The 20,191-nt window shown below is 37.4% G+C and overlaps 1 protein-coding gene across 2 annotated transcripts in view; it reads right to left on the reverse strand.

The window, feature by feature from the left end:
• Positions 1-20,191, reverse strand: part of Spag16 (sperm associated antigen 16) — an 856,168-nt gene that overhangs the window by 488,254 nt on the left and 347,723 nt on the right. The gene's annotated exons all lie outside the window — the stretch shown is intronic.

Consider the following 20,191-nt stretch of genomic DNA (forward strand, 5'->3'; position numbering starts at 1 on the left):
TTTATAATAAATGCTACTGAAACATTAACTTGGTGGCCCGCTAACTTCACAGTGAGGAAGAATTCTGCTAACATGCTACTTAAACTCGTTTCTGCCAATGAGTAGTACACAAATTATGGTAATGAATTTAAGATGTATAAGGCAATTCCCACTTTATAAAGGCCTAGAGGGAAATGAGAAAGAAGAATATAAAATTAATGATTAGCTCATTCAACACCATTATCTGAACTGGACCCCATCACTGTGACCATTAAATATAGAAGCTAAATTATTGTAAAATTGAGTCTACAATGTTAATGCCTGATATTTTATCTATGGCAATGCTTTAATCTTATTTACACAGAGTCTCATCTATGTCTTATGATTAAGTAGATGCAGATGAATCTCGTGCTAAGTACCTATTAAAATACCAACTTCAACATGAGCAACAAAATGTTCAATTTCTGCTTGGTCATTTCAGTTCTAACCTGTAGCAATCTGATCTGCCTAGACAGTATAGTGAAATAACATGATTAAGAAATAATACTGTACAATCATTCCTCTATGACTCGTCTTTCTTGTTATTTTGATCTGTAATATGGACTTGAGGAAATCAATTCCTGAAAAAATTATGTGTCTGATTAATTATACCAGGTCTTTAATGACAAAAATTATATTCGTGCTATCCTTTCAATCAATACTACCTCCAGATTATGAATAGAAATTTCCTTCTCTTACATTGATCTAGAGGTGGTGTCACAGTTCAATAATGTGCGTTCACCATGACCAAGGCTCTGGGTCTAGTGAAACTGCTTTATCTATTTTCAGTATTTTACCCTAAGTATTTTTAGTATTTGCCCTAAATAAAGACAGTGGAAGGAAAATTATTCATATTTTAGTTCATCGCAATGTTGGGTTTGACTTTCGGAAGGCCAATTCAAGAGAGAAATCTATTACAGCTCAAACAGCTAAAGGATGCATTTATGGAACTTAATTAGCAGAAAAATATGATGTGAGGTAAAAATGTCAGATTGAAACAAATTCTGTATTCAAATACACACTAGAAGGCACAGCAAACCCTCAGAGCTCCTGGATATGATATATGTTGGCTCACAGCTTTCCTGGCAGACTCAGGCACACTTGACTAGATGATAAATTACCCTCTTTAAGTGAAGATAACTAAAATCATTGATGTCTTTAGAAACTTTGAGAGATAAGTTTCCAAAATGACTTTTGTGAGAAGAGCTATTTGTAGAAGGCAGAGGACAGGATAGAAACAGAAACTCAATTAAAGCAAATCAGTTTGGAATTGTCCTCAGTCCTTTCACTTTGATGCTTTCTATGTCACAAGGCACCGGTGTCTGCCGTTGCAAGTCTGTATGTGAGTGTGCACACATGCTTACATATGCAAAGTAGTGCCTATTTTCCTGCAAGGGATACAGTGCAAGTCACCCTTCACAGTGGGCACATAAAGCCTTCTAAGGCACCAAACACCCCATACTTATACACATGTGTATCACATATGGTAAAGTTAAACTTAGGAAACAGGTACAATAAGAGATTATGGGGATAACTAATGAAATGGAAACATATGCTACATATTTTTACTCATGCTTTCTACTCACAAAGGATTTACCTTCTCTATTTCTGCTTAGCATTTTCAAACACTGTGGCCAAAGCTGTTGAAGCCAGACATCTGGGAACTAAACTGGAATAAACATATTTTTCTACACATTTTATCAACAGATTTGTTCTCGCCCTGGATTTTGGCAACTTCTTCTTATCTATCTATCTATCTATCTATCTATCTATCTATCTATCTATCTATGTATCTATCTATCTACCTATTTATCTATCTATTTTTTAGCATTTTTGTCTTTTCTTAGTAAGCCAAGAGTAATCCCCTGTCCACTTAAAGCAGGTACTTCATGGTTTTCTGGGACATATATGACTTGTCAATATCAGGTTTTTTGCTCGTGAGGCCATTAAAAATGCTTACTTAGTCATAAGCACGTTGATATGATGACTCTGGTGAGTCTTGTCACAAAGGGTCTAATGAGAAGGCAGTGTACAGAGTGAATTTGCTGTCAAGAGAAATGTTTTTCATTCCAGCCAAGATGGATCAGGCTAGCAAAAGATCTTGTTGTATTACACACATATAATCATATCCATTTTATATGTCATAAATTTTGTTTCTGAAATTTTCTGCTTATAATTTTTGGATCATAATTGATCTAATATAGCTAAAGTCATGATAGGAAAATCTCTCATAAAGAGCTATTCAAAATATTGGTTCAAATGTATATATGCATGAACATATATACTTCATTGCATGTAAGTGTACATGAAAAATACATGTGTATAATCTTTTTATGATAAATGCATAAACACTTCAAACAAGCATTGGTGTTCCATTCTTGAATAGATATATGCATACATCTTTTAAAAAGTAGAACTATCAATCATAAACTGGAAGTAAAGAATGACACAAGTTTAAAAAGTTCATTGAATGAGTATACTCTGTGTCAAGAGGTGAAAATCCAAGTTCAATAACTTTGGGGACAAGAACCAGGAATATTTTCCCAAACAAAAGTAAAGCTTCATTCTCAACTCACCAGCACTATCATTACCATCATCATCATCACCACCACCACCACCATTATCATCATCATCATTGTGGGGTGATGAGCTGTGAGAAGCAGTTGGGTGCTTGATCGAGCACAAACCTGGAACCCCGGACCCTTATTGGATGGCAGGTGTTCTGCTCTGCCCCTGGCCCTGATTCTTTTCATTCAGCTTCAGCCCTCTACAGCCCCTCCCACAGAGACATCTCTGGTCATCAGTCACGAGGAACAGTGTCTCAGGCTCTCCCACATGCAGACTAGGTATCTCCAAGCTCTCAGACCAAGCCAATAGTCCTTATCTGCTCCCAGACCCTAACCCACCCTGAAACTGTATATAAGGGCTCTATTTAGGGGAAGTAAGGTGCTCGAGAATCATCCTGGTGTCTGAGAGTTTCTGTCACAAGAGTTGTAACACTTGGGGCGAGATCTGGTCTCCCAGTAACCTGTCTGGGTCACCAAGCTTCCTTCTTGCCAGCTAGCCGGCTTCTTATCAACCCAGCCGAGGCCCAAGAAGGCTCAGCGATAAGAGACAGTTGCAGCACCTGGGAGTGACCGGGCAGGGACAGGGGCAAGCAAGCAGAGGCAGCAGCAGGGGCAGGCAATCTCCCCTCCCTGCTCACACTCTGCTCTTTGGCCAGGACCTCCCGCACCAGGCTGGGCCAGAGACCAACAGACAGTGGAGACATGGGGCGGAGGCAGCAGCAGAGACTGTAGTGAACCCTACCTGCTCTCACCCTGTCCCCAGCTGGGAGATTGTGGGATGCCCTCTGGAACAAAGGACCCACATATCATCACTTCCATCACCATGACAACCACCATCATCACCATATCTTTCTTGCTTCATTTTTCTTCATTCCCTCCTCCTCCTCCTCCCTCTCCTCCTCTTCTTCTTCCTCCCTCCTCCTCTTCCTCCTCCTCTTCTTCTTAAACATTCACACCTTGGACTAGATGCTTAATTCTTACAAGTGTAATTAAATTTCATACAATTGTTTGTTTGTTGTAATTCAACCTCAGCAGTGTCTGGCACATAATTCCTTTTTAATAAATGTATGTTAGAGATACGACTGAGTGATGGGTGCTGGTGCTGTTTGTGTCACTCTTTTGATCCCAATTAAACTGTACTAGACCATGTGTATGTTGCCTAGTTTCACAGGTGATGATGAGTGGAAGCTGATTTTGAATCTAGGGTGGTCTTGTTTCAAGACTGATGATATTTAGTTACTACTAATCCATATACACTTTTCATAATTTTTATTTGGAAGTACATTTTGAATATGAACTCATTTTCAATGGACTTGATATGCTATCCTGAACATGCTTAAATCATTTTGTCATTATAAAATACAAGTTAAATAACTCATCTGGGAGGTACTATAAGTAACTACTTGTTATAATAGTGTTAAAGAAACTAGAAGACCCATCATTTGCAGCTAAGATACCCATTCTAATAATGCTAGAGAAACCAGGTGAGCAATAGTTGTCCTATACCATCCACAGGAGCTTCTGGTAACGTGGAGTATATGTTGCATTTATCATGTTTAACTTTTTTACTTGTTCTAATATTATGAGTCTTGTACTGTATATTAAGTTATCAGAAGGAATAGGTATTTCATTCAATTATTTTCCCCACAGACATCTCTATATAATACATGCAGAAGAGTATTTGATATACATAAATTTTTTAGGTGATTAATTTACTGAATATTTCCCCATCATACTTAGGCTTCAGCTTTGATAATTCTGTGTGCTTTTAAATTAGTCTTTTGAAGAAGCTGAAGGAGTTGTAACCAACACTTTATAAGAATCAGTTTCTGGTTCCAAAGTTGCAACCATTAACTTTCTTAATCATTATAATACTGTCATTAAGTGGGATAAGTACAGTGATCACTTTTGCAGATAGAAGCACTACAGCTCATAGAGGTTAGATGATACACAAGGTCATGAAATCAAGAGGTGGCAGAGCCAGGATGAACTGGAGAGGATTGCCTTTGGAATCTATATCCCTAAGTCAACTGAACTCAGATCGTCAATTATTATTTCCTTGTTTTAGTTAACAGAGATCATGTCTCAGTTATGTTAGATAGTTTACTAAGATGTTTTTTTTAAAGTTTCTAAAGAAGTCTGCATTAAAAAAAATTCTAACCCTGTTCCTAGTATAGGAAGCTAGAATTTTTTTGATTTCTTCTTCTGGAAACTGGACACTGGCTATGTTTAGATTGATACAATGATGGGTTGAATAAAACTGACTGGGAAAGAACTGTTTATGATCTGAAGCAGAGGCTGGTTCACTTTTTCTGGAAAGAGAAAGATCAGAAGCATTTTAATCTATGAGCCCCAGAGTCTTGGATGCAACTATTTAGTATGGCTATGGTAGTATGAAGGTAGCAAAGGCATAGACTAAACAAATAAACTAGAGTGTAATGGAATAAAACTTTATTTACAAATGTAGGTGCTGGATCACACTTGGCCTGTGGCTAGGGTTTCATAATTTCTGTTTCCGTAGAATTTTCATGACATGGAATATACTAGTGTTTAACAGTGTGGGTTAAGGACTAAGAAGCAAGTTTCTATTTTCACTCCAGCATCATTAACTATGAATCTTCAAATACCTTTCTTCATCAGCCTCAGCCTCTTATGTAAACAATAGGAACATCAAAGTACTGATACAGTGGATTTGTGGAAGTTACTTAAATTAGTGCATACACAAAGTTAAAGCAGTGTGGACAGGTGAAAACACAGAGAGCATTATCATTACGCAAACCAAGTGTCACAAGGAACCCTGTCGCACTTTGAAGAAGATGTAGCCTTACTAGCTTTAGTCTGTCATTTATAAAAATTATGTTTTTTTAAAAAAGACTGAACACTGGGTGTGATGGTGCATGCCTTTAATCAACCCTGGAGAGGCAGATGAAGGCAGATAGAGATCTAAACATCTATTAAGTTGAGGCTAGCTAGGTCTATATAGTGATTTCTAAGTCAGCCAAGACATCATAGTGAGACCCTGTCCAAATAAAAACCAAAACAACAAAAGACTGCTTAGTAGAAGTGTTACCAAAATATTAGTTTATATACATGTGTTTTTGTATTTGTGTGTGTGTGTGCGTGTGCGTGTGCGTGTGCATGTGCATGCATACACTATACACTTGTGGGCAAGAGTACATACTTGTTGGAAAAACCACCTGATTATGGTCAACTGTCTACTAATGGTAAATTTTTTGATAAAATTAATCTACCGTAAATAACAACTTCCCACTCAACATGAGATTTCTGTGCTGTCTTTCACAGTTAAGGGAACACTCAGGAGAGACTTCTTTTTTTTAGCTGAGGTCAGATTTCGAACTAGCTCAGAGGGTGAGGGAAAACTGGTCCTGGTTGGGCCCTGGGCTCCCACATGAAAACAGCAGGAGTCCTGTCCTCAGACTCTGGCCATGCTCAGACATGCTGCAATGTCTCTCTACAGCTACATCCTAAGTTTCCCTCTCCACAATGTTTCCCAAAAGTTTTAATTAAGAAGAGTAATCTCCCACCTAATGTCTTCCCAGCATCTGTTCCAAGTGCCACATAGTCACTTGACTTTAAACTTTGAATATAAGCTTTCTGCTTTTCTTTAACTTACTATTAATTATAATTACAAGACACGAAGACAAAGGCCTTGTCACCTCATTCCTAAGTTAATAAGCTTGTGACTAGGGTAGAAATAGTACAAGAAAACATCTTTGAGGTTCAAAAAAAGAAGTTGTGGGTGCATGCTAATTTTGAGTCTTAATCAAGCCATGTCCTGATGAAGTTTCCATGAAGTGTTTTGTTAAGCAATATACCAGGCACGTTACATAAAACAATATCCTGTGGCATGAGGTTTTTTTTTTTTTTTATCTCTTTTATAATAAGAAACATTCTTCAAGACCACATGGTAGCTACCGAAATGCTCGCCTGTCTAAATTGAAACTGTTTTTCCTCATGGTGGAGTTACATGGGATATTTTGGAGGGGATGCGTGTAGGTGTCTGGAGAACACTGCTAATTATCAGTAGAGCTGGTGACAGACGCAGCATGCTTAGACTTTTCAAAAGGAAGACTGTTATTCCCCAAAAGATTGTCAGCAGAAAGACTAATTAGATACCCTCGTCTTCGCTTTAGGTAATTCAGCTTTGTGAATGTTTCCTTCGCTTTGGGTCACAGGCTCTAATTATTGCCAAACAGAAGGTGCAGAGTGGGTTGAGAACAAATGAACACTGAAATAACCTGTGTCCTATGACCTTAGGCAACCACTTCCCTACTTGCCCTTAAAGAAAGCACACACTCATGGCTGCTGGCTCCCCCCCCCCCCGAACCCCCGGCTTGCCACGACACACACACACACACACACACACACTATTCCCCCTATGAAAACAAATATGTGTTAAGAAGCTATGGTGTAGAGAACTAAACAGACAGACAGGCACAGTCATGTTATAAACAAGTAAGGGAAAATATAAAACCAAAATAAACAAAATTATCTAGCTACAAAAGAACCACAAGACTGTAATACTACCAGGATTGGAGGAAGGAATTTCTTTTCTATGATGCAAGAAGCTCTCAGTGGAGAGGTGAAATTCTAACTCGAACCCAGGTGATCAGGAAAAAGCATCTTCAGAGGAGCCTCAGGACAGAGTATCAGGTACAGATGGCAGTCAGAAATGACAAGGCTGAGGGAAGCTGGTGTACTGAGGTGTAGACAACTAGAGAGGCTAAGGAATGAGCACAAGCAAGGAATGAGATGGCAGCTCGAATCAGGTCATACAGGGTCTTGGAGGAGGAAAAACAGAAATATATTTATCTTGTGATGCTTTCCTGGTTGTGAGTAGGTATCTGGATATTGTTGATATTTCCCAAGCATTATTATAAGGTAGTATGAGAGATAGTGTGATAAGGTGAGAGATTGTAGGAGATATAAGTAGTGAGGCCTAAAACAGGTAGAGAGATGACTGAAGCCATTAAAGGATTTGGGTTGTTTTCCTGGAACTGGTCCTCCTAAGAATGCCTTGTTACAAAGCAGCGGGAGGGTCCCTGATTTCCGTGGCCTTATGTGCACACTCACAACTGTGCTGTCTACCAAAAGACCCTTTGGCCAAAAGACAGATTGGGGCCAAAGCCAGTATCATGTTTCTGATTCCCAGAACTTTGAAGAGATGAACTTTGGTTCTTTGAATATTATCTAGACTCAGCTATTTTCTGATATCACTGGAAAATGAATGGATAAATCAGGTGAGTGGCATGGGACTGATGTTTTTAAAGATGTTTCCAGCTATTATGTAGAAAATGAGACTTGTGGAGCAAGTGAACCAAGAGAATATTAGCTGAGAGTGCAGAGCCGTAACGCAAGATAATGCACTTAGATCTATTTACTCTAGAGAGGCTCATCATTGATGCCGATGCCACTTGAGTTGACTCACGGTCTCACCACTCTGCAGAAAAGTCAACACCTAATGGAAACATATCAAATAACAGGTGGACTTAAAGTGTCAAGGTACATGCAAGCAGAGTCATAATGAATGTTCACAGCATGCACAAAGCTGTAGTATACCTCGTTTCATTTTTAAAAACCTGTATATTGCAATGAAAGATGAAAATTAACAACCATCTATTAATAGTAGGTATTGTTTTAATTTCTCTGAACATAAGCTATGCAGCTCACAGACACTTCTCAATAACAGATCATACCCTAGGAGACAAAACAAATCTTAACAAATCCAGAAACAGAATACTTCCATGTATCCTATCTGACAATAATTCAGTAAAATTAAAATTGACATCAAACATATCTTATGGAGATATACATAATGTACAAACACCCATTCATGGAGATTAAGCAACTTCTTACTGTAGGATAAATGGGTCAAATGAGAAATCAAAGAAATGGAAAATCTCAGTACCTGAATGGAAATAAAAACACTGCACTACAAAAGTTCTTGCCTAATTGAAAAGCAATCCTGCAAGGGAAATGTATAAGTCTAAGTGTTTGCATTCAAAATCATAAGGGACAGATCAAAATACAGTAAGACTTGGAGGTCAGAAGAGAAAATGGAGGGGAAATGGTTGGGATGTATTGTATGAGAGAAGAATCTACTAAAAAATTAAATAAAACTATAAGGGACACAAATAAATGACTTAATGATACAACTCAACTACAAGAGAGTTCAGACTCAGATTCATTTACATCATAATTCTATCAGACTTCCAAAGAAGATCAAGAGCCAAGCCTTGAATTTAAAAAAAAAAAAAAAAAAAAGAACAGAAGTCACACTTCTAAACTCTCTCTATGAAGTTGGTATTACTTAAAATAAAAACCAGGATAAAATATAAGTAAACAAAGAAACCCCCCAAAACCCTACAGACCAATATCAAGTACTTACAAAAAGAATAAGGATGTACATTGAAAGGATTATACACTTTGGTCAAGTTTTCTTTATCCCAGAGATGGTTAAACATGTGCAAGACAATAAATGTAGTAAATCACTTACATGGAGTTATAAATAGAATACAAAATAAACTTTATTGAATTCTTTCTATTTTTTCAGGTTATGAATTATGTTTATGATATGTAACTCCCTTATGTTCACTTTCATATTTCTTTTTTATTTTTAAAATTGTGCAGAATAATGACTATATCTTTTAACAGCTTTAGCACTTATACCTGTTTTTATTAATTAATTTTAATTAAACTATAATCACACCATTCCATAGCATCCCTCCAACTCCTCATATGATCCTCTCTTTATATATGTGTATATTTTATATTATACATATATGTATGTATATCCATATATATTCATCATTCAAGTATTGTTTAGGCATGGCTTTTAATGGGGGTGGGAGCATATTAAATTAGGTAGTATAACTTCATTTTAAAACTATGTGTATATACATACAATTATGAATATTTTATGTAGGTTTAGGTAAGTATGTTTAAATTTTGTTATGTTGATCATTGTGAGTTTGTGAGTGTGTTGACATATATTCACGTGTATTTCATGTGTATGTGAATGTTAGCATGTGTGTGCAACAGCATGATGCTCAGAGAATAATTTCTTAAGACATGGTTCCCTCCTCCCCACCCACAGGTTCTGGGAACTGAAATTAGGTGGTTAGGCATGTGAAACAATGCTTTTACTGTCTGAACCATCTTACCCACCTGTAATGTTATTTTTTAAAATTCCACACATATGTAGACTGTATTGGGTATTATTTACCTCCTATCATCCCTATTTTCTCTTCCTCAAAACTATTTTCCCTTACACCAGTCTGTCTTTGTCTCTTCTTCTGTCTGTCCATTTCTCTTTCCACTCTTTCTCCTCTCCTCTCCCTTTCTTCTCTTTCCCTCTCTCTTCATATATACATATGTGTGTATAGATAGATAGACAGATAGATGATAAACATTAGAGAGAGACCAAGAAACAGAGAGACAGAAAGAGTCATAGAGATAAAGTCAGATAAAGACAGCGATATAGGAACAGCAGAAAATATCAATGAGCCAGGAACCAGAGCCATCTTCTGAGATTCCTGACCTCTACCTAGGGCATTACTGCATCTACTGCTTTGAGGTCTTTGTCTCACCTGACCAGTTCTTGTCTCCTATTTATATCACTCCCCTCTGAAGAGGTAACCCCAACAGGCCCTAGGGAATTTTAGTGACATTGGATCTTGTTTCTTCAAGCTGAGTGTGACTGCCAGCTGTAGCAGTTGAGGTACTACTCCCTCCAGGTAGCCTATCTTAGAGACTGAGAATGGAGAATAAATTTCATTGTTTTTTTTTTTTTTTTATGTTGTGTGGATATGAATGATATTGGCATAATAAGGGTCTGACTTACAATATTTTACCTAAAAGTCTTTCATTTGTCATTTCACTTGATCTAAATTATTGTTGAAAAGTGAAATCTGCTTTTCTGTCTTTCATTGAGATGTATACTTCACCTGCCAAATAATTTAGATCTTTAGTTTTGTTTATTTTATGCTTTAAAGTTTTCTGATAGTGCTCCCTTGTTACATTTTTGTTTAATGTAATTAATGAAATTCACAATTCCTACTGGTGGACAAAATGATTTTACAGTTTTGGACCATGAATTTTAAACCATTACAACTAGGCTCAAACACATCTTTATTCACTAGAATAGGAACTATTGCAGACAACACATTTTTTGAAGCTTGTTCATTTCTGTAGCATAAAAATCCATGTATTTTTCATCTTGCTGGATGTGGAAGGTATCAGGCTGCTTGAAGAAGTGGGAGTCTGCTGCTGAGAGATCAGGTGGTATAGTAAATGTGTCAAAACTTTGTAATTTGTTCAACTGTTAGAGTACTGTTTGTGTGATGTGTACGTGGGTCTGTCATGGAGAACTGGGCCTTTCCTGTCAAGCATTGAAGACTACAGGGGTTTCAGTTTCTGTGCTTGTTGTTCATTTGTGGAGCAGACTTCTCAGTCTGTAATGGTTTTAACAGAATCAGAAAGATGAAGATTGGCAGCAGACCACTAAACAACGACCAAGACTGGGAAGATGCTTACACGCAGCCTGGTGACATTCCTAGACAGGTGAGACAAAAGGTGTGAGGTGACAGTGACAAGCCCTACAAAGTAAACAAGGCTGTGTGTTCATGTAAGTAATTTAAAAATAGAAATCACCTCAATAAATTAATTTAGCCCACATACAGTACTAGATATATTGATTTAACATATCAGTATATTATAACTGTATCCAAAAAGTTCTGAACAATTTAGTGTTTTTGTTAGAATATCACAAACCAGGATGACTCCCAAATTTATCTGTTTTCTTTTTTATTTTCATATCAAAGCTGTGATTTTCTTTTTACTTGAAGCTGACTAACCTCACATAAGTAGGAGTATTGATAGTATTTTTTTTGTGGATTTGATTCAATGGTTCAAATAAAGTTGAACATAAATCATTGTTTGCACATGCTTTGAAAAATAACCATTTTATTTTCTTTGTTTTTTTGTAAGATTTGGATTTGTGTATATGGAACAAATTCATGGAGATTGAGACAGTAAATATATAAATTACTTTTTTTTATCCGTAGTAAAATACCATGCCCAGACACAAAATACTGAAAAGTTTTATTTTGAGTTATGGTTTCAGAGAGCTGGATATCCATAACCATGTGGAGGGTAGAGTAAGAGGAGAACAATCTGACAGATGACATCTCAACCACATAAAGGGGATAAAGGAAGCAAGAACTGAAGGCAGAGCAAGGCCACCACCAAAAATACTCCCAGCAAAGCTGCACCTTTTAAAAGTCCCATAACCTCCCAATATAGCACCAGCAATGAGTAACCAAGAGTTCAATACAGGGACCTATATGGGACACTCTCCTTTAAGACTGACACACTAACTAGCATTAGCTCATATTTATTTGAGACCAACAGTATCTAAAGCTTGAGTGGATACAGTAAGTTAACAGTTGTCACTTTACTTCTAAGAACAAATTAAAACTAAACTTTTATGGTGAGCTGCCATGTATCTTTTTTTCTCAAGCTGTTTTCTTTTTCTATATTTGAGAGGCAAAATTACTTGTGAGGTCATGAGAAATCTAGATTGTTCCTTGAATCATATGTTGTTTAGAGATACACCTAGAAACATATTACCCAAAGTGATAAGTAATATTTTCCAATTTTGTCATGCCTAAATATGTGAGACATGTGCTTTAGTAGAATAGAAGGCTTGTTATATTACTCAGTAATGTATCTTCATATCATTTAACTATGAAGGATGTAAGGCAACGCTGTCAGGGTTTACAATCCTTTACAATGGATGTTATGGCGCTTCAGAGTTATCATTATCAGTCTTTCATGGAGGCAAAGAGGTATCCAAATGCTTTCTCTGAGATATCCATACATCTTTCATAAACTGATTCATACAAACACTACAAAATATTTGTACCCTTCTCTTCCACTCCTTCTCCCCTCTTCCTCCTCCTTCCCCTCTCTTCTTTCTGTTTTTCCTCCTCCTCCTCCTTTTTGATAGGCTATCACTTTGTGGCTGAGGATGTCTTGAATTTCACTGTATAGCAGAAGATAGCCTCAAATTCATGGTAATCCTTCTGCCTCAGCCTTCTGAATGCTGAAATTCATGTGAAAGAATTCTCAACTCCAAATCTATGTTGTTTTCTTCTATTAGTGCTATTCCTCTTTGAAATGAAGTTGATGTTAATTCCAAAATGTATATTTATTATGCTTTCTATTATTCTCACAAATACACAAGCATATATATATATATATATATATATATATATATATATATATATATATATATATATAATCTTTGCTGTTATGTGATAAAATATAATGACCAAAACCAATTTAATGAACATGGGTTTATTGTGGCTAATTGCTCCAGAGGAAAAGAATACACCATAGTGGGGAGGCATGGCAAACAGGCATCAGGTGCAAGAAGCTGGCAGATCACATTTCTGTCCATACACACACACAAAACCCAAATAAACAAACAAACAAAAAACAGGAAGAGTAGGAACAGAAGTGGGAAGAAAACCTGTAATGCCTCAAAGTCTTCCCCAGTGATGTACTTCTTTCAGAAAAAATGCATACCTTTTGTAACTTCCTCCTGGAAGAATACATAACTTCTGTAAATTTCCCCTGGAAGAATGCATCCCTTTTGCATACTTCCTCCTGGAAGAATGCATAAGTTCTGTAACTTCCTCCCAGAAGAATACATAACTTCTGTAAATTTCCCCTGGAAGAATGCATCCCTTTTGCATACTTCCTCCTGGAAGAATGCATAAGTTCTGTAACTTCCTCCCGGAAGAATGCATCCTTTCTGTATACTGGAACAATGCATACATTCTGAACGCTCAATGACCTCTCCAAACAGCAAGACCCAATGGGGACCAAGTGTTCAAATACTTGAGCCTATCTCAAAATTTCTAGTTAAAGACACCACTTCCTAAGTGGCACTCATGATTTCTCTGGGCTTCAGGCATCTTTCTAAAAGTCTGAATGTTTCAGTCTTCATTTTAATATTCATTGTTCTCAATACCACTGCAGTTGCTCTAACTTCAGTGGAGGGAGGAGACATTGGGAAAATAAGAATTTATACAATGCTTTGGCCAAAATAAAGCAGAGAAAAATTCTCAACCTGTCTTGTCCACAACAGTTTTGCAACTTACAGAAAAAAGATGAAACAAAAGCTAAGGCTAAGAAATGTGCATATGTAGATTTAGAGATTGGTCCAAGTTCCCAGACCTGGTAGAGAGATTCATCAAAGATAATGAGTGTTTCTCCTGGTGGCAGGGCTCTTGAGATGAATAATTTTTATTCTTAGCATGGGTATTTTTTTCAAGGATCCTAATTCTTAGGAATCTCACTATACCATCAATTCTTTACTGTTTCCTTATTATCCTGCACTCTGTAGCTTCATTACTTTGCAAACGGTGTGTTTTTTTAGAGAATATGAAATGTACTCAGTGGTTCTTTAATAACCCCTCCCCGTCTTCCTGGACAATAAAATACTAGACAGGAAGTTAATATTGTGCATGAGAGTTGCATAAGAGAAGATTAAAACATATTTATAGTCTAGTCTTTAAATCAAGCATAATAGCACTGACTTGTTAAGTTATACAGACACAGACACACACAATCACACACACACATACACATAAACACACACACAATCTCACACACATATACAAAGAGAGGGAGAAGAGAGGTGAGTCTTCTTGAGAGAAAGGTTTCACTGAAGCAGAAACTTGCAAGTTCTTTGGAGTCAGTTGTGTGTGGATGGTGTTTTGCCAGGGCAAACACACGAAGGAGTGTTTTCCTGAAGTGGACAGAGGTGAAAGACTAAGGCAGACTCGTGAAGGAACATTTCACTGAAGCAGACATAGGAGAGAGGATGTTCTGCTAAAGCAAACACATGAAAGGATATGTGATGAAGGATTCTTTGCTAATAACTCACTCACATGTATTGGTCTGCTTTACATTGCATAGATGAACTGCATTCGTTGGGACTCTGAAGACTCGGGTTGACTAGATGCACGTTCTGAGGCAAGGCATGTGGAGGTCATATGATGTTTGGAGGGTATAAATAGGACTCAAGGGAGTGACAGAAAGCAAGCTTGGCTTGCTGGTACAGCTATCTGTGCAACACTTGTGGGTCTTGTGTCTTCACTGATCTTGGCTTTCCTGAGAGAGGCAGAGCTGAAAACTTCTTCTGGTGTTCCTGTTGGTGCCTCCTGCTCACTCGAGCAGAGGCTGAGGCCTGGCTATCTATGCTAGGTTGTGTCATTACTGTTGCTAACCTGACTCTACTGAACTGGACTACTATTGTATCTGTGAAGTGTTTGTGAATGGATTGAGCTGCCTAGTAACCTGTGAACTGAGCTGCTGATTTCCAGACAACACAGAGGAGAGTTGCTCCAAAGAACCTTTCTAAACAGCTCTGCTTCACCTGCCCCTGCCCCCATATCCTTTCTTTTCAACTACCTTGGGTGGAAGGTGGCCTAAAAGGGATTGTAAAGCATTTAAGAACCATCGTTAAAAATAGGATTTAAAAGAATTAATATTCTCCAAATGAAAAATTATAAATGGACCCGTGGTATTCAAATTGTATCTGCAAGACTAAATTTTAAACATAAAAGAATAACATGTATCTCAGAATACTTACAGATTAAAAACTATATTTTTCCTTATAGCTACAGTTTGCTGCTAGTACTGTTTACCTAGAGGTATTAGCCTATTTTTCTGCCAATACTTAAACTATCTGTGTTTCATTTTTCATTTTTTTCTCAAGGTAGAATTTAATAAAGCATTAGCTATGTATATGATTCTGAGAATTTTGTGTATGGTGTTAACCATGGTCTTCCTTCCTGGGAGTTAATCTTTCACAGGAAGACAGTTCCAAGTACTTAAATGTACAAATTTCCTTAAAAAGAAACTTTGGAGGAAAACCTTCTCTCTGCTTGTGAGTGGGATGAAGGAAAAGAGATGCCTTCTGTGGTTATGTCTTAGATTTTCCTTCACTGCTCTCAGCTTCCCATAGCGTCATTAGTTTCCATATTAAAATATGGTTATCCAGAGACTAATGTTGACAGTCCCCAGAACAGCATATTCTATTTTTCAGGGCTAATGGTGTTATCTTTTTTTTAAATATAGGTTTTAAAGTCATGAGTATTGAATATTGAACAATTTTGACTTAGAAGTCAATACCAACAATTTTGTCTAACAGGGATGAGAATTAACCATCCATGAGTGTTAGATAGGAATGAAATACAAAAATATGTGTGTGTATGTGTGTGTGTGTGTATACATCTCTATATATGTATATGTATATGTATATGTATATGTGTATATGTATATATGTATGTATATATTTCTGGATTTGATCTGATATTTCACCAAAATGTATGCATTATTAAACTTATAGCCTTAAATTTTAGATCTTTGACATGTTTCTACTCCACTAAGACAGTCCCACACTTGGTTTTCCATCACTGTTCCAGCTCTCCTTCAGGTGCCCGACTGAACATCAGTTACGTTGTATACCACTCACAGTGTGAGCAGCAGAAATATCGACACAAGGGAATCTCATTATCTCGTGCAGTGCAGCCTGCTCGACAGACTCAACTGTCATCAGTAGTGTTGTGAAAAAAGAAAATAATTTTCTCTCTGCCCAGCACAGTTACCGACTGACTCCCTACAGTAGATTAATGAGAAAACCGCAAATGTGTTAACTTATGGATCTCACGTGCATGGGGCAGAAAACTCAGAGAAATTAGTAAGTCTCTACAGTAAGTAGACCTGAGAGTCTGAAATTTGATCCTTTCATGAAACAGGGAATGAAAGTTATATTGGATGGGTTGGTTAAGATGAGATTGCTGGGAAATGTGCCCTATTCAAAGGGACAGTTTGTGCCAATGCCTTCTCTAACTTCTAAAATCTTTGATGACTCATGTCCCTTGCTTTCTGATGCAGGCTGAGCTCTATTTCTTTGTTGATATGAATCCTCTCACCAAAGAACAGTTTTTCTCAGTGCTTAGTATATCTGTAGCTTTTGGAAACCAGCAACTCAAAATAACTGACACACCAGAGAATCCTATTTTGGCATGAGCTGTTCTGGTCATTTTCAGTGATATATTTGAGATGTTATGTCTTGAGCTCCATCAGTGCCCTGATTTTTTCCCTCATTGCCATGAGATGTGTCCCTGTACGTCCTCTCATTTATAGTGAATACTGAGGGGAACAAAAGCAAAGGGCAAAAACTAAAGATCAAAGACTGTTGTTACAGATGTAGAACTGTAACCACAGCATTTAGAGAAGCAGGAATGGTATGAGAAATGTAACTGGAGGATGGACTATACAGGGAATTCTAGGCCAACACTACACAGATACATAGACACACAGACACACAGACACACAGATACACAAACATACCCACACCCAATGTGGGGAGAAAGAGATAGAGAGAGAGACAGAGACAGAGAGAGACAGAGAGACAAAGAGACAGAGAAAGACAGACAGATAGACAGACAGAAAGACAGACAGACACACATACACACACATGCTTTTCTGTAATGTCCTCTTCATTGCAAAGACTAAAGTGTGAAGACTGTTTATCTGTGATTACAAAGACAGATATTTATAGGTAATATATATATTCCTAAATATTAATGAATATACATATATATTCCTAAAAAGTAATCTGCCTAGTTTCAGTCTGTGTAATATTACTTGTATTCATGTTTTTAGGGCTTACGACTTGGCACTGGAAAAGCAGTTAATGTGCTGGGAAAGATGACCTCCCTCACTCTATGAATTTCTCAGTTGCCTACAGTGCTTATGTAAGGTTAAGGCCTTCTGGACTTTTCTGGGTCCACTATGACATGTGTATTGGTGTGATTCTTGTATAGCTCCTATTTGAGCAGTCATGATCATGGGAATTTTTGGTGTAGCATCTACTGTTACTAGCAGACACGATCTCACTGCACACTCCTTTATCCTTGGGCTCTTACAATCTCTTGGCCCCCTACTTTGCAATGTTCCCTGACCCCATTTGTAAATGTGTCTGCTGGGACTGGTCTCCACAACTCCGAGTACTGACTGATTGTGGTTTTCTGTAGTGTTCTCTATCTGTTGCAAAGAGAAGTTTACTTGGTAAAGGGCGAGAGCTGCTTATCAGTGGGTATAAGGACAAATGTCTAAAGGAAACCAGTGTTTCCCTACTTGGACTTAAGAGCTGCTCAACATGATACTGAAAGAAAACAAACACTAGTTTACTAAACCAGGGTAAAACTTTACATTATTTTAAATATTATTTTCCTCTTGATATACATGAGAGGTGTTTTAATGAAGTCCCTACTGCCTGAGAGGAGAAGCCAGTCTCCCAGAGAACTCATGTCTCAAGTTGTAATCAGAGAAGCAAGTTTCCTGGTTCTCTGTTTAAGTTCTTAGTCTCACTAATAACAATTAAATGTATAATTTAAATAGACTTAGAAAAAAGAAACTGACAAACTTTTTACAGTTTGAGAATAACGCCCCCCCAAAACAACAACACTAACAATAACAAAACCAATCAAACAACAACAAAAATTAACAAACAAGGAAGGCAATCTGTAAACCTTGGTGACTGCTAGAAAGAGAGATGGAGAAAAGAGAAGAGAAACTCATGACTTTTGCAATGGAGGTCAGCAAGTTGCTGCTTGGCAGTTGGGAAGGAAAATTTACTAAAAGAGTAGGGATGCCCAGAATGCCCAGTGTATGAAAGAAAAAGATAAAAAATGAGGAAAGAGAAAGTTATGATGTTCTGAGTAAATGAGAAAAGTGAGTAGGCCCCAATACCACATGACACAACTTCTACAAGGGACTGTTGAAGAAGGGAGTTGAGTGTTCTGGATAGATAATTATTCATTGTGCCTTCTCAGTGTGGCTTCAGGTTCTAGAGTTGATTCAAGGTTAGGTTATTGATAGGCCCAGCTAGAATATGTCTTCAAAGGAGATACAACACTATATAAAGCTTTGGTTTGTTTAAAAGATCAGGTCTCTTGGAGGGCAGCCATGCTAGGCTCCTGTCTGTAAGTACATCATAGCATCTGTAACAGTGTCAGGCCTTGGAGCCTCCCCTTGAAATGGGTACCAATTTGAGCCAGTTACTGGACCTCTGTTCCCTCAGTTTCTTCTCCATTTTTGTCCCTGTAGTTCTTTTAGTGGGAATGAGGAGGCTTGGTGAGGTGTCAGGGTGGTTGTAGGGGAGTGGGGATATCCTCTTGGAGATGGGGAAGGAGGAATGGATGAGGAAAGGTTGTAGGGCAGAACTGAGTGGATAACAACTGGACTGTAAAAAAATGATTAAAGATAATATTTTTAAAATCAGGTCTCTAGGTAAGACAACAGATAAAACCCAGATTCTATTCCTTTGACCTTAATTTACCTTGGTAAAGCCTACATTCTTTGGTGTTTTTATATGATGATATAAATGTTAAGAAATCGTAAAGCCAAAGTTTACCACTCTGATATTTCTAGAGAAGTAGGAGGTAGGAGCATAAGCCTTTAATTGCTATTTTCCTGTGTTGGCTTGTATTAGACTCTTTGCTGATTGCTGGTTGTTTGGGCATTTATTGATCCATCTGGCTTTTCCTGAAGTCCAAGATGACCAGTGAGTGGAGGCCTTTAAATTTTTTTGAATTGTTTTAAACTCTGATTATAATATATTCAAAGATAGATTGAAAATGAAGGCTGAGAAGCCAGAGATTTATCCTAGTTTTATTTCTCTTGTAAACCCAACTGAGTGAATGTGTTTTATCAAAACATCATATCTAAGTGCATGTTACTATGTAGTAAAAGGAGGCCTAACCAATTTCTATGAAATATATTCTATCTCAATAAAATTCTTATTTAACATATGTTACTTTTAAATTTCCATAGGCTAATCAACTTGCAGAAGAACTCCAAAAACATTTTAGAAACTCTCGAACATATGGTATCTAGCCAAAGACAAAAATTCTGAAACACTTTATTTTTTAAAACTTTGTACTGCAATTTTTCTTAAAAGAGAACATATTTCAGAGCCTAGAATGTGACGTGACTGTTGCTCATCAGTAAAGTTGATATGTACAGTGCGTGGCTCTCATCCAACCTTGCCACCAGTCAATGAAATTTCAGGGGCTGATTATAATCCAGCACAGCCCTACAGTGTAGAGTTGCTCCTTTCCCCATGAGCTACCAAAAGACACAAAACCATTAAATTGTGTCTTTTGAAATGAAATGTGTGATTTCCTACTTACAGCTATAGAAAGAAATTAGCCAGGGAAGAAGGAAGAAGAGTGTCAGGAGACTGGGAGGGAACGTTGACACTCTAGGAAGATAAGACTTAAGTGTCCTCATTAGGTACATGCAAATGTTCCACAAGCTATCTTTATCCTAGGTCTGGCATTACTTTCATGTGTCCTATCAGCTTTTAAAATGGGCCATTTTCAAAATAAGGCATGTCTCTTCTTGGTGTTGTTGCTTCCAACGGGATACTGTTGTCATACATAGAATCTTCCAGTAAGATTCTGATAGGGAGTGACTTAGATAGAGAAGGAATTTAAACT

This window comes from Arvicanthis niloticus, chromosome 3 (assembly GCF_011762505.2).
Source record: "Arvicanthis niloticus isolate mArvNil1 chromosome 3, mArvNil1.pat.X, whole genome shotgun sequence".
Taxonomy (NCBI): Eukaryota; Metazoa; Chordata; class Mammalia; order Rodentia; family Muridae; genus Arvicanthis; species Arvicanthis niloticus.